The following is a 16,741-nucleotide window of genomic DNA, read 5'->3' on the forward strand; positions in this document are numbered from 1 at the left end:
TGGATGGGAGACCAGATGCTGCTGGAAGTGGTGTTGGAGGGCCAGTAGGAGGCACTCATTCCTCTGGTCTAAAAAAATATCCCAAAAATATCACATTGCCCTGTGTAGGGTGCCGTCTTTCGGATGGGACGTTAAACGGGTGTCCTGACTCTGTGGTTACTAAAGATCCCATGGCACTTATTGTAAGAGTAGAGGTGTTAACCCTGGTGTCCTGGCTAAATTCCCTATCTGGCCCTCAAACCATCACGGTCACCTAATAATCCCCAGTTTACAATTGGCTCATTCTTCCCCATCCTCTCCCCTGTAACCATTCCCCAGGTCGTTGCTGCAAATGAGAATGTGTTCTCAGTCAACTTACCTGGTAAAATAACAAATAAATAAAATCAGTGACCTTATTAGGAAGTGGTTCTGTGATTCTCCATAATGTAAGATGTAAAACAGACGTCACTTAACAGCAGGAAATCTTTCTGCCCAGCCACTCCTTTTCGTCCCTAGCCAACCTGTTCCTTGTTCCTAGACTCTATTTTCATTTTTGCTTGCGTTAAGTACGTGAGAAATACATACCTGAAAGAGTGCCAACACTGGGTATAGAAGTGAAAACATTTGGTGTCTGAATCATATTGACATGTTTCTGGTCCTGGGCCAAGTATCATGTTCTTGTTTCTCTCAAGTCATGCCAGAACAATGCATTAAATACCCACTGAGCTCTGAGATGGATATTGGATTGTTAAACATTTATTTATAATAAAGTGATATGGCAATATCAATTAGACTATACAGTACATATAAAGTCACTCTTTACAAGTATCTAATATATTTATAGATACCCCATCAATGTTGTAAACCTCATATTGGCACAATAAAATCTGATAAAAGGTTTTCTATTTACAGGATCACAGTCCAGTATGTACAATATTGAAGGAAAATATATTGCCATGGTAGTAATGTCCACACAGAATGAAACAGAACACTGTATTATATTTCATGTCCTTATTTTATGCCATATCTGTGGCTGCTGGCCTTTCGGCTGAAGCTGTGTTACTGGGCTTACTGACGACAGCCAGGCTGAGTTTGAGGTGAGTCCTGAACTTGGTCCACCAGGGGCCCCAGGGGAACACACTGAGGAAGGCCTGCTGGAACTTGTCCCCGGCCAGGGTGTACAGAGCCAGGTTAAAGAAGGTGTTGAGCCCCGCTACGGGCCTGGACACGATATAAGCGGTGTGGACCCAGTGCACCAGCATACATGTCTACTCTTAGGATCCTCAAGACGTGGTATGGCAGGAAGCACACCACGAACACCACCAGGATCAGTACGTTGAGGCGGCGTGCCCGTACGCGGCAAGGGTTGTGGGTGTGGGGCCCCTTGGCTAGTTCACGGACCACACCGGCGTAACACACCACCACCACCACCAGGGGCAGCAGGTAGCCCAGCACGGTCAGCAGCCAGCCGTACCACCACAGGACAGCCGGGTCGCCGCTAGCAAAGTCCAAACACTGGGTCTTGTTGTTTTTAGTCTCCATGGTGATCATGGTGAGCATGGGAACGATCTCTGCCACGGCTATGGCCCAGACCACAGCGCACGCCAAGATACCCCACCTCTTCTGCTGCACCTGCGCCGCCCTCAGAGGATGCGCCGCCACGACATATCGAAACACAGCCAAACAGGTGAGAAACAGTATACTACCATATAGGTTAAAGTGGAACCCGAAACGCAGAAAGCGACACATGAAGTCGCCCAGGGTCCAGGATTCACCGTTGGTGTAGTAGTAGACCATGAAAGGCAGACTCAGAACATACAGAAGATCCGTCAACGCCAGGTTGAACATGATGATACTGCTGGACTTCCAGGGTCGTAGCTTGATCAGGTAGATGGCGATGGAGGTGACGTTACCCAGCAGCCCCACAACGAAAATGACGCTGGGCAGGTAGTAGCGTTTCATCAGGCTGTCCACATTGGTGCAGTTATGGTCGGATTTGTTCCGCTGTAGATGGCACTAGACATGACCATGCTGTGAGTGTTGTTATAGGCCTAGAAGAGGAGCCCAAGTAGAGACAGACAGTTATATAACTATATACATATATAGTGAGCTCCAAAAGTATTGGGACAGTGACACATTTGTCATTGTTTTGCTCTGTACTCCAGCGCTTTGGATTTGAAACGTAACCTCCCCTGTTATTGTAATGGTGAGAGGTTAGCATGTCTTGGGGGTATGATATTTGTATGTCTGTAATTTTCTCACTCTTCGTTATTCATGATTAATTCAGGATTGTCCATAACCACGGTGCCGTGAAGGTGCGCGCACACATCACTGATGACCCTTCATTGCATGAGGAACACAACAGCGTTGTTGACAAACTTGCTAAGCAGGGTGATACTTGGGATATCACTCTGACAGATGCGACACCTGTCAGTGCAGTTCGTGTTACTGCTATGGATCTTAAGGAGTATCAGAAATAGTTATGGTCTCTGATGGGGAATTAGAGGCTAACTTGAAGTGGGATTCACTGCTGACTGTCACGTTCTGACCTTTATTTCCTTTTGTCTTTATTTGGTATGGTCAGTCTATGTTTGTTTTTCTATGTTGGTTTTTGTGTTCAGCCTAGTGTGGTTCTCAATCAGAGGCAGGTGTCGTTAGTTGTCTCTGATTGAGAATCATACTTAGGTAGCCTGGGTTTCACTGTTGGTTTGTGGGTGTTTGTTTCCTTGTGAGTGTTTGTCGCCACACGGTACTGTTTCGGTTTTCATCACATCGTTTATTGTTTTGTATTTCAGTGTTAAGGTCATTTTTAATAATCCCGCCTGCATAGACAATGACTTTCTGTTCAATCACATAGATATCAAGTTTAATCTTGGCATTTGTTTCCAACACAAAATAACAATCTGTTTCCAGTTATTGAATAAACCAAATTCACCCATAGGCATACTGAACACACTTTATTCTGTTTATAACAATGAATCCCAAGAAGTGTTACCACATGACGAATCTGCTTCCTGTCACATATAGGTGCCAGCATGATGCACGTCATAACAGGACACATCAGCACATTGTTATTGTATAATCAGTCTTTTCCTATAGGTGACCTCTGCAGACCCAGACCATTCGTCTGGACAAAACTGCAGGGAGGGTATGTACTGTGTTGGTTCGTGTGCTGCTAATTTCACAGCCTGGACAAATGTAAAGAGTTGTTCATGGTCAACAACGTATTGTTTTAACTTTACTACATGTCAGTGGAGGCTGCTGAGGGGGAGACGACTCATGATAATGTCTGGAACGGAGCTAATGGAATGGCACAAAACACATGGAAACCATGTTTGATGTTGTTGAGACCTTTCCACTCATTCCGCTCCAGCCATTACCAAGTGCCCATCCTCCCCAATTAAGGTGCCACCAACCTCCTGTGCTACATGCGGTTACCACAATCCAACACAGTGTCCATAACCATATCCAGTCCCTAAAGTTGGTCCTGTTAAAAGAAACATTAACACAACCCTCTTGCATGATACTAGTCTAGTTACGGTTCATGTGTTCTACAACATACCTAATATTCTGGCAGCATTCCAGGCTCATTGTAGCAGTAATGGTAGAACACACATGGTTGAAGACACGTATTGAGGATTTGATTTCAGGTTACAAGGGTAGACTTAATCACAGCTTTGACTGGCCTCTTTGGGCTGGAATCTCCATGTCTAAGACATATCAGCTGGCTAAACAATGACAATATATGGCATGGATTTCAAATCAAGTAGTTACTGGTTTTCAGCACCTGACGCTTGGTGTTGATAGTATCATCAAGGCCATCAAGTCAGAAGCTGAGACATTATTGACGCTTAGTCGCATGGTTTTTGTCAACACCCACACTGTGGAACACAACTTACACACAGGACTTGTTCACAGCTGCACGGCAGGAGATATTGGATCTCTGCCTGGGTAAGGCGCAGCGCCATGCGCTGAAAAACCTTATTGTTTCACTTGAACTAGAGAAATGGTTCAAGTCAGACAATATTCAGAATATTCTATATGCAGAACTGTTAGCTGCTGTGATGTACAATTCTAGAGGATATTTTGGCTGTATTTGTTTTTATTTAACTTTCCCTTTTATTTTTCCGGACCAAACATTTCCAACTCGAGCTCCACCCTTTGTGGGTGGTCATTAAAGACCCAATCATAAAATGTGATCACTTTGCTGGCAATTTTTTTGTGAATGGTACCAATATGTTGGTAACAACTTGGTCTTGTTGTCCTGAGACTTCAAGTTATGTAATTTGCACCTGTAATACATTGTCACGACTCCCGCTGAGGTCGGGCCCCTCTCTTTGTTCAGGCGGCATTCGGCGGTCGACGTCACCGGTCTTCTAGCCATTGCTGATCCATCTTTCATTTTCCATTGGTTTTGTCTTTATTTTCTACACATCTGGTTTTCATTATCCAATTACATGTTCATGTATTTAACCCTGTTTCCCCCATGTTTGTCGTGCATGATTATTTCTATGTTCTGTTCGGTTCATGATGGCTGGTTTTTCGAAGGGTGCTTGTACGCTCGGGTGAACACGAGCGTACAATCATTGCATCCTATCCTAGTGTCTCATACCCAGTGGCGTGTGATAAGCGAGATTACTGTAATTATTTCTTGACCTGTCCAGCTAACCACACTTTCTGCTTGGAAGTGACTGAAGATTTCACAATAGGAGAGTTGAATATTCTAGGCAGGCTACCCATGAACACTGATATTGCACCCTTGTGGGAGGATACCTATGATATGAACACCAGGTCTCTGATGGTCTATGGCCATGGTTCAGGAGCTTCTGCAGGATTCCAGCTACCATCTTGCACACTCCCAGGTCATAGTCAACCTGGCCAAGAAGACCGCAACTATCATGACCAGTGCCTCCCTTGCCTCAGCCATATACGCATACACGTGGTGGGACTGGGTGTACCGCCCGTGCGTCTTGGCAAGCCAGCTTGTGGTAACTATAACTTTAGTACAGTGTTGCTATTGCAGACATTGGATCACCTCTCTTCGAAAGACCACTTCAACTTCTTTCGCTATGGCACCTCTGGTTCTTTCCCAACCCAGAGGTGCCAAACAGGGGATTATTGTAGTCGAAAATAGAGAGAGTAAACTAATGTGAACGATGATGAAGGCCAGTGATGAAGAAGCGTCTAGCGACTTGCTGGCCCGGAGCCCAGTGTGATGACTCAATCACGATTTATGGCATTGTTTGAATGACAGACCATCTGTGGACTACCACAAGGATCAAACACACCTTATCTGTGGCAATCTCAATGAAGAGACAAATAGTTAAAAAAGGAGCGACACAGGGGTGTGCTCTTATCATACAGTGTTGAGCTGTGGTGATTAGATTAGAGAATGGGTGTTGAGTTTCATACCTTTTGTTGTTATTTTTTTGGGCAATGCAAAGTGACGGTAATTAGATGATGGGAGATACTGGGATTTGCCACTCTTGGGCGAGTAAAAGATGGGTTTAAACGTTGACCATGGAGTCATTGGTAAACCGATCTCCTGATGTATGTTTGTATGTCATAGTAGTGAATTTTTTATGCCGTTAAGACTTATTTTGTATTATTTTTATCGTGAAGATTTCTGGTATGTACCATTTTCTAATTAAACTCCTATTGTGTAACTAATACATCTGATTACTATTAAATGGATACGATCCGTAGTCCTCACATTTCTGAGTAATATTCCTTTAATTATTATTATTATTCTATTACTATTCCTATTCCTGCTGCTACTGCTATTACTATTCCTATTCCTGCTGCTACTGCTATTACTATTACTATTCCTGCTGCTAATGCTGCTGCTGCTGCTGCTCCTGCTATTACTATTACTATTCCTGCTACTACTGCTGCTACTGCTACTGCTATTACTATTCCTGCTGCTAATGCTGCTGCTGCTACTGCTCCTGCTATTACTATTACTATTCCTGCTACTACTGCTATTACTATTCCTGCTGCTAATGCTGCTGCTGCTACTGCTCCTGCTATTACTATTACTATTCCTGCAACTACTGCTATTACTATTCCTATTCCTGCTGCTACTGCTATTCCTGCTACTGCTATTACTATTACTATTCCTGCTGCTGCTACTGCTACTACTACTAATGTTACTGCTACTGCTACTACTATTGCTAATGCTACTGCTGCTGTTGCTACTACTACTACTGCTACTAATGCTACTGCTACTGCTATTGCTAATGCTACTGCTGCTGTTGCTGCTGCTGCTACTACTGCTGCTGCTACTAATTCTACTGCTACTACTACTGCTACTAATTCTACTGCTACTGATTCTACTGCTACTACTGCTACTAATTCTACTGCTACTGCTACTAATGACATTGCTGCTACTACTTCTGCCGCTACTGCTACTACTGCTACTAATTCTACTACTACTGCTACTACTACTAATGTTACTGCTACTGCTACTACTATTGCTAATGCTACTGCTGCTGTTGCTACTACTACTACTGCTACTAATGCTACTGCTATTGCTAATGCTACTGCTGCTGTTGCTGCTGCTGCTACTACTGCTGCTGCTACTAATTCTACTGCTACTGCTACTAATTCTACTGCTACTGATTCTACTGCTACTACTGCTACTAAATCAAATCAAATCAAATCAAATCAAATCAAATTTTATTTGTCACATACACATGGTTAGCAGATGTTAATGCGAGTGTAGCGAAATGCTTGTGCTTCTAGTTCCGACAATGCAGTGATAACCAACAAGTAATCTAACTAACAATTCTAAAACTACTGTCTTATACACAGTGTTAGGGGATAAAGAATATGTACATAAGGATATATGAGTGAGTGATGGTACAGAGCAGCATACAGTAGATGGTATCGAGTACAGTATATACATATGAGATGAGTATGTAGACAAAGTAAACAAAGTGGCATAGTTAAAGTGGCTAGTGATACATGTATTACATAAGGATGCAGTCGATGATGTAGAGTACAGTATATACGTATGCATATGAGATGAATAATGTAGGGTAAGTAACATTATATAAGGTAGCATTGTTTAAAGTGGCTAGTGATATATTTACATCATTTCCCATCAATTCCCATTATTAAAGTGGCTGGAGTTGGGTCAGTGTCAATGACAGTGTGTTGGCAGCAGCCACTCAATGGTGGCTGTTTAACAGTCTGATAGCCTTGAGATAGAAGCTGTTTTTCAGTCTCTCAGTCCCAGCTTTGATGCACCTGTACTGACCTCGCCTTCTGGATGATAGCGGGGTGAACAGGCAGTGGTTCGGGTGGTTGATGTCCTTGATGATCTTTATGGCCTTCCTGTAACATCGGGTGGTGTAGGTGTCCTGGAGGGCAGGTAGTTTGCCCCCGGTGATGCGTTGTGCAGACCTCACTACCCTCTGGAGAGCCTTACGGTTGAGGCGGGCAGTTGCCGTACCAGGCGGTGATACAGCCCGCCAGGATGCTCTCGATTGTGCATCTGTAGAAGTTCGTGAGTGCTTTTGGTGACAAGCCGAATTTCTTCAGCCTCCTGAGGTTGAAGAGGCGCTGCTGCGCCTTCTTCACGGCAGCTGTCAGTGTGAGTGGACCAATTCAGTTTGTCTGTGATGTGTATGCCGGGAACTTAAAACTTGCTACCCTCTCCACTACTGTTCCATCGATGTGGATAGGGGTGTTCCCTCTGCTGTTTCCTGAAGTCCACAATCATCTCCTTAGTTTTGTTGACGTTGAGTGTGAGGTTATTTTCCTGACACCACACTCCGAGGGCCCTCACCTCCTCCCTGTAGGCCGTCTCGTCGTTGTTGGTAATCAAGCCTACCACTGTTGTGTCGTCCATAAACTTGATGATTGAGTTGGAGGCGTGCGTGGCCACGCAGTCGTGGGTGAACAGGGAGTACAGGAGAGGGCTCAGAACGCACCCTTGTGGGGCCCCGTGTTGAGGATCAGCGGGAGGAGATGTTGTTGCCTACCCTCACCACCTGGGGGCGGCCCGTCAGGAAGTCAGTACCCAGTTGCACAGGGCGGGGTCGAGACCCAGGGTCTCGAGCTTGATGGCGAGCTTGGAGGGTACTATGGTGTTGAATGCCGAGCTGTAGTCGATGAACAGCATTCTCACATAGGTATTCCTCTTGTCCAGGTGGGTTAGGGCAGTGTGCAGTGTGGTTGAGATTGCATCGTCTGTGGACCTATTTGGGCGGTAAGCAAATTGGAGTGGGTCTAGGGTGTCAGGTAGGGTGGAGGTGATATGGTCCTTGACTAGTCTCTCAAAGCACTTCATGATGACGGAAGTGAGTGCTACGGGGCGGTAGTCGTTTAGCTCAGTTACCTTAGCTTTCTTGGGAACAGGAACAATGGTTCTACTAATTCTACTGCTACTGCTACTAATTACACTGCTGCTACTACTTCTGCCGCTACTGCTACTACTGCTACTAATTCTACTACTACTGCTACTACTACTAATGTTACTGCTACTACTATTGCTAATGCTACTGCTGCTGTTGCTACTACTACTACTAATGCTACTGCTACTGCTATTGCTAATGCTACTGCTGCTGTTGCTGCTGCTGCTACAACTGCTGCTGCTACTAATTCTACTGCTACTACTACTGCTACTAATTCTACTGCTACTGATTCTACTGCTACTACTGCTACTAATTCTACTGCTACTGCTACTAATTACACTGCTGCTACTACTTCTGCCGCTACTGCTACTACTGCTACTAATTCTACTACTACTGCTACTACTGCTACTAATTCTACTGCTACTGCTACTACTGCTGCTGCTGCTACTACTTCTGCTACTGCTACTGCTAGTGCTACTACTGCTATTACTACTGCTACTGCTACTGATACTACTACTGCCTCTACTACTGCTATTACTACTGATACTGATACTACTACTTCTACTACTATTTCTAATACAGTCACTTACCCTGAATTTTTCAACACTAGCCTCTAACAATTTCAAATTCAAAAATTATTCTACTAACATAAAAATACTCATGAAAAAGTACCCTTTCTACTTCCCTCTGCTCCCATTATCACAAAAGGTGTGAGACAGTCTCAGGTTTGTCTGGCAGCCTACACAAACACAAAAATCCACACCATGCCAGTGCAAAGTTTACACCTCAGGTCTGATTATTCCTTCTCGTCTTGTTCCTTACTTTTTACTCTGCACTTCATGTATTCTTCCTTTCAGAAAATACTGTAACATGTGCAGCCACACCTAGTAAGTATGATCAATGCCAGACTAGAATAAAACAAGTCCTCCTTAGAATTTCTTTGTACTATACACTTTTTTTATTTTATTTTTATTTCACCAGGTAGGCTAGTTGAGAACAAGTTCTCATTTGCAACTGCGACCTGGCCAAGATAAAGCATAGCAGTGCGAACAGACAACACAGAGTTACACATGGAGTAAACAATTGAGTCATAAGCCCGATTATTTATTTTTATTTTTTAACCTTTATTTAACCAGGCAAGTCAGTTAAGAACAAATTCTTATTTTCAATGACGGCCTAGGAACAGTGGGTTAACTGCCTGTTTGGGGGCAGAACGACAGATTTGTATCTTGTCAGCTTGGGGTTTGAACTTGCAACCTTCCGGTTACTAGTCCAACGCCTAACCACTAGGCTAACCACTAGGCTGCTAGGCTACCCTCATACCTGGTTCTAACATGCGTCCTTTGTCCTGGTCTTGTCCACATTCAGATTGTGCCCACATTTTTAGACAGGTGTGGACAATTGAAATACGCATTGTGATCTGTCTCTGATCAGATCTTCCTGACCACCTCCGGAGGTAGTCAGGGACCCAGAGTATTTGGATATTATCATTCGAGTATAAACCGATCTGGATGGTCAAATAATTTAAATCATCACTATATCGGTCTCTAAAATCATTGACAGGTAACACCATGTCTTAAAATAAATAAATACATCTTATTTTGAAAAAATGTGTCAAATAATCTGCATACTGGGAGGCACCATCGAATCTGGTCACAATGCAGACACAGTGGAAGGATATGAGACACATACCGTGTGTAGATGCAACATTAAAAATGTTGGCACATTCAGAATATGGATAATATCAGAAAAAAGACGCATGTTAGCACCAGGTATAAACAAGGCTAGAGACACAGTGATATGGCAACTTACAATCAGTCAGTCAGTGCTGTTCCCTCAGTCATCGATATCCTGTCTGAGACTTTCCTCCTCCTCCTCTCTCTTATACATCAGCCACCTCTAGTCCCTCCTTTCAGCTCCATTAAACCTCCTACAGCTCTGTCTGGGCCTCACTACGGGAAAACACAAGCATGTCACGCACTGTGCCTTTGTTGGGCCTTACCTCATTGACTTCTGCATAGAACCCTTATTCACAAAGAATTCAGATCCTATTTCAGCTGTATTTGACATGAAACTATTGAAAATCTACGAGAAGGACAATAATACTTCCTCTTCACTATGGGTACAGTACATCATTCCTGTGCAGCAGTTAAATAAAGGGAGGAATAGCGTGGAGTACATCGAGCTGCGTTATTCCCCCTCAGTTCTAGTGGTTTTGTCGCCCTGATCGTAGATTGCTTTGTATGTTTCTATTTTGGTTTGGTCAGGGTGTGATGTGGGTGTGTATTCTATGTTGTAGGTCTAGGTTCTCAATCAGAGGATGGTGTCTATCGTTGTCTCTGATTGAGAGACATACTTAGGTAGCCTGTTTTCCCATTTTGAGTTGTGGGTGATTATTTTCCGTTTCAGTGTTTTCACCATACAGGACTGTTTCGGTTTTCCTTTATTCTTTTGTTAGTTTGTATTTAGTGTTCCGTTTATTAATGGCATCATGAACACGTACCACTCTGCGCTTTGGTCTACTCCTTCTTCCACCAATGAAAATCGTCACAGGTTTAGTGGCTTAGTGTCACTGTACTGCATTATGATGTCACATGTCCTGCATTTGGCATCAGCCTGCAGGTTGATATGCTTGATACATGTTGATGACAGACATTAGTGAACTAGAAATGGATGCCGGTGAAAACGGTCAAAAGCTGTGGTGGTTATAAGTATTTAGTAATGTTACAGTGCAAGTTCAACTCATGAATGTAAAAGGTATCTAGAGGAAGTTACGATCTAGTGAAAATGCCTACATTTACAATAATACAACATATGCTCCTAAAATTCTTTGTGGTGAATGTGGAATTTGTTTCTAGAGTTTTGGTGTAAAGTTCACCTACATTTAATCTCTAGGACAGACTAGGTAACATAGAGATTTCTAGTTCGGGGTCACCAGGGGTGTAAAGTACTACTTAAGTAGTTTTGGGGGTATCTGTACTTTACTATTTATATTTTTGATAACTTTTACTTCACTGCATTCCTAAAGAAAATAATACACTTTTTACACACCCAAAATTACTCATTACATTTTGAATGCTTAGCAGGACAGGAAAATGGTCGAATTCACGCACCTATCACGAGAACATCCCTGGTCATCTCTACTGCCTCTGATCTGGCGGACTCACGAAACAGAAATGCATTGTTTGTAAATTATTTCTGCGTTTTGGAGAGTGCCACTGGCTATCTGTAAAGAAAGAGGATTGTACCATCTGGTTTGCCTAATATAAGGAATTTGAAGTGATTTATACTTTTACTAAGGTATGACAATAGGGTACTTTTTCCACCACTGTGGGTAACGGAGATCAGCTCCTGTATGTCAAACCTACTGTGGAAATCTTTAGGGACCTACAGTGTTGGTATGACACATACTGTGGTGTACATTGTGTATGCATAATGCAGGACAGTTGTTTAAACCTGCCAATGAGTTGATGTTTAACCTGTTTGTTTTTACTATACGAACCGGCTCACACCTATATTTATTTTCCATATTTACCATATCTTAGACTTGAATCTAGTATAACATGCGTGCTATTCGCAGACAAATATTTAATCGGGATCGGTGTCCCTTCCACGGGACGGATGAGCTAACATAGGCTAATGTGATTAGCATGAGGTTGTAAGTAACAAGAAAATTTCCTGGGACATAGACATATCTGATATTGGCAGAAAGCTTAAATTCTTGTTAATCTAACTGCACTGTCCAATTTACAATAGCTATTACAGTGAAAGAATACCATGCTATTGTTTGAGGAGAGCGCACAATTTTGAACATGAAAAGTTATTAATAATCAAATTAGGCACATTTGGGCAGTCTTGATACAACATTTTGACCAGAAATGCAATGGTTCTTTGGATCAGTCTAAAACTTTGAACACACACTGCTGTCATCTAGTGGCCAAAATCTAAATTGCACCTGGGCTGGAATAATACATTATGGCCTTTCTCTTGCATTTCAAAAATGATGGTACAAAAAAACAAAAGAACGGTTGTTTTTTTCAAAGTATTATCTTTTACCAGAACTATTGTGTTATATTGTTCTACTACATTCCTTTCACATTTCCATAAACTGCAACGTGTTTCCTTTCAAATGGTACCAAGAATATGCAAATCCTTGCTTCAGGGCCTGAGCTACAGGAAGTTAAATTTGGGTATGTCATTTTATACGAAAATTGAAAAAAAGAGCTTAATCCTTAAACTAAACTAGCCATGAAAAATGGCGACTACTGTTACTCCAAATTCAAATCAACCATGACAGGAGTATTTTAACAAATGTTTATTTTACAAAAAAGCTAGCTAAATACACATTGTGGGTTACTCTATAGTGAGGGAAACTAATATACTGATGCGGTCTTCACTGACGCAAGTAGATGTTGTTTATATTTTACCGAAAATCACCTGAGATCATAAATAGACAAAAAGAAACTCTCGACACATTCAACCAATTAGAGTCCACATTTGAGTTATCATGTGACGGTGACACCCCCTCTATTACTGAAATGGAACGACAACCCAGAGAAGATGGTGGTAATCCAGGCAGACAGAGGGCATCATGGGGAAATATGACGGGGCAGCAAGGGTCTAGAGTTTGGGCATCTTGGTAGCATTGAGGCGCATGGATACGCAGGAGGAGCCAGCGGCGTAACGCATCTCCCTCAGCATCCCGCTCCATTCCTTCTTGTCCTCCTCGTACCTAACACAGGGAAAAGGAAGATACAGTGATGAGGAACAAACCAAGACGTTGTTGATTGTTTGTACAGTACCACTGACCAAGTAGGGCGCTCTCATTTATTTTTAAATTGATTTTTAAATTGATTTATTATCATACATTTATACAACAAATTATTATAATTGAACTAAGATGAATAAGTTCTACTTCTTTGTCCACAGGAATGGAAATGCAAGCCATCTAAAATAACAAACCCACAACAAACAGGGCTGAACACTGTGAATGTGTGTTAGCTCACTGAGTTACTGCCTAGGCTTTAGCACGATGGGCTAACACAGTCCTTTCACATACATGAAGACCTGGGTTTGAATCCCAGCTGATAACTTAATAACATGAGAAGTGGGGACTTACTGCCAACATTGGGGATCACCTCCTTGTTGTCATTCTGGATGATGGTGAAGCCCCCCACGGCGTACAGGGCCCCCTCACTGCTCAGCAGGTTCACTGAGCTCCTCTCCTGGGGAAAGTCTGAAGGTTTCCCATCTGTGAAAGAAGGTCATTAGGGATAGCATCAGGGGACTCTTTATAATTAAGGCCATCCTGACTCAAGATGACTAATGTTTACCATCCAGACACAGCAAATGGTATTGTTATGGTGAATGATTTTAAAAGGTGTAACAAGTTCTTAAACTGATTTATCACCAAAGAAAATGCTACATACTTGTTTGTTCCAAAGTCGTAGACTTCAGATGCAGCAGTGAGGCACGCACGCACGCACGCACGCACGCACACACACACACACACACACACTTGATTTTCTATTGTCAATGGGACCTAAAATGTATTTCCATTCAAAATCTTATCTTCCCTAAATAAGGAGCTTTTCAACAATGTTTACTGGAACGGTAGAGGAAGAGATTGAAAAGTTGACAAGAAACAAAAGCCAACAATCAATTGCAGCTAGAGACAGGAGAAACTTGTTACACACAAAGGCCTACTCATTTATATTCATATTCAAGTTTCTATCCTAGCCTATCACTCCTCTATACTGTTCTCATTGTGTTATGGTAGCCAGATACTATACTGAGGTCTTTTCTACTGTCAGAGAGTTCACTCAAGTGTTTCTTTGTGTTAGATACTTGCTTTCAGCTTTGAATCTGAAGTGAGGTCTGGGCTCCCACAAGGGAGGGTGGACAGTGGACATTACCACCCTTTGATGTGGGATTCAAATAGTACAGCCTCAAATGAACATTTAAGCACCACTAATCTGACACTAGTTTGTTAGCTATTTGATACTATCAAATGACGAAATTAGTTGAAATCAAATTGCATTATTAATGTATTATACTGTAGTAAATAGCCTTCAGAGGAAAAACAGGATCATAAAGTTGCTTCTCAGCATACCACCCTGCATACCACTGCTGGCTTGCTTCTGAAGCGAAGCAGGGTTGGTCCTGGTCAATTCCTGGATGGGAGACCAGATGCTGCTGGAAGTGGTGTTGGAGGGCCAGTAGGAGGCACTCATTCCTCTGGTCTAAAAAATATCCCAAAAATATCACATTGCCCTGTGTAGGGTGCCGTCTTTCGGATGGGACGTTAAACGGGTGTCCTGACTCTGTGGTTACTAAAGATCCCATGGCACTTATTGTAAGAGTAGAGGTGTTAACCCTGGTGTCCTGGCTAAATTCCCTATCTGGCCCTCAAACCATCACGGTCACCTAATAATCCCCAGTTTACAATTGGCTCATTCTTCCCCATCCTCTCCCCTGTAACCATTCCCCAGGTCGTTGCTGCAAATGAGAATGTGTTCTCAGTCAACTTACCTGGTAAAATAACAAATAAATAAAATCAGTGACCTTATTAGGAAGTGGTTCTGTGATTCTCCATAATGTAAGATGTAAAACAGACGTCACTTAACAGCAGGAAATCTTTCTGCCCAGCCACTCCTTTTCGTCCCTAGCCAACCTGTTCCTTGTTCCTAGACTCTATTTTCATTTTTGCTTGCACGTTAAGTACGTGAGAAATACATACCTGAAAGAGTGCCAACACTGGGTATAGAAGTGAAAACATTTGGTGTCTGAATCATATTGACATGTTTCTGGTCCTGGGCCAAGTATCATGTTCTTGTTTCTCTCAAGTCATGCCAGAACAATGCATTAAATACCCACTGAGCTCTGAGATGGATATTGGATTGTTAAACATTTATTTATAATAAAGTGATATGGCAATATCAATTAGACTATACAGTACATATAAAGTCACTCTTTACAAGTATCTAATATATTTATAGATACCCCATCAATGTTGTAAACCTCATATTGGCACAATAAAATCTGATAAAAGGTTTTCTATTTACAGGATCACAGTCCAGTATGTACAATATTGAAGGAAAATATATTGCCATGGTAGTAATGTCCACACAGAATGAAACAGAACACTGTATTATATTTCATGTCCTTATTTTATGCCATATCTGTGGCTGCTGGCCTTTCGGCTGAAGCTGTGTTACTGGGCTTACTGACGACAGCCAGGCTGAGTTTGAGGTGAGTCCTGAACTTGGTCCACCAGGGGCCCCAGGGGAACACACTGAGGAAGGCCTGCTGGAACTTGTCCCCGGCCAGGGTGTACAGAGCCAGGTTAAAGAAGGTGTTGAGCCCGCTACGGGCCTGGACACGATATAAGCGGTGTGGACCCAGTGCACCAGCATACATGTCTACTCTTAGGATCCTCAAGACGTGGTATGGCAGGAAGCACACCACGAACACCACCAGGATCAGTACGTTGAGGCGGCGTGCCCGTACGCGGCAAGGGTTGTGGGTGTGGGGCCCCTTGGCTAGTTCACGGACCACACCGGCGTAACACACCACCACCACCACCAGGGGCAGCAGGTAGCCCAGCACGGTCAGCAGCCAGCCGTACCACCACAGGACAGCCGGGTCGCCGCTAGCAAAGTCCAAACACTGGGTCTTGTTGTTTTTAGTCTCCATGGTGATCATGGTGAGCATGGGAACGATCTCTGCCACGGCTATGGCCCAGACCACAGCGCACGCCAAGATACCCCACCTCTTCTGCTGCACCTGCGCCGCCCTCAGAGGATGCGCCGCCACGACATATCGAAACACAGCCAAACAGGTGAGAAACAGTATACTACCATATAGGTTAAAGTGGAACCCGAAACGCAGAAAGCGACACATGAAGTCGCCCAGGGTCCAGGATTCACCGTTGGTGTAGTAGTAGACCATGAAAGGCAGACTCAGAACATACAGAAGATCCGTCAACGCCAGGTTGAACATGATGATACTGCTGGACTTCCAGGGTCGTAGCTTGATCAGGTAGATGGCGATGGAGGTGACGTTACCCAGCAGCCCCACAACGAAAATGACGCTGGGCAGGTAGTAGCGTTTCATCAGGCTGTCCACATTGGTGCAGTTATGGTCGGATTTGTTCCCGCTGTAGATGGCACTAGACATGACCATGCTGTGAGTGTTGTTATAGGCCTAGAAGAGGAGCCCAAGTAGAGACAGACAGTTATATAACTATATACATATATAGTGAGCTCCAAAAGTATTGGGACAGTGACACATTTGTCATTGTTTTGCTCTGTACTCCAGCGCTTTGGATTTGAAACGTAACCTCCCCTGTTATTGTAATGGTGAGAGGTTAGCATGTCTTGGGGGTATGATATTTGTATGTC

At 43.2% G+C, this 16,741-nt stretch overlaps 2 pseudogenes; both read right to left on the reverse strand.

Moving 5' to 3' along the window:
* Positions 1-762: 762 nt before the first annotated feature.
* Positions 763-2,003, reverse strand: LOC115145069 (2-oxoglutarate receptor 1-like; annotated as a pseudogene).
* Positions 2,004-15,276: 13,273 nt separating this feature from the next.
* On the reverse strand, positions 15,277-16,517 carry LOC135572565 (2-oxoglutarate receptor 1-like; annotated as a pseudogene).
* Between the last annotated feature and the right edge of the window lie 224 nt (positions 16,518-16,741).

Source organism: Oncorhynchus nerka, linkage group LG2 (genome assembly GCF_034236695.1).
Source record: "Oncorhynchus nerka isolate Pitt River linkage group LG2, Oner_Uvic_2.0, whole genome shotgun sequence".
In the NCBI taxonomy this organism is placed as follows: Eukaryota; Metazoa; Chordata; class Actinopteri; order Salmoniformes; family Salmonidae; genus Oncorhynchus; species Oncorhynchus nerka.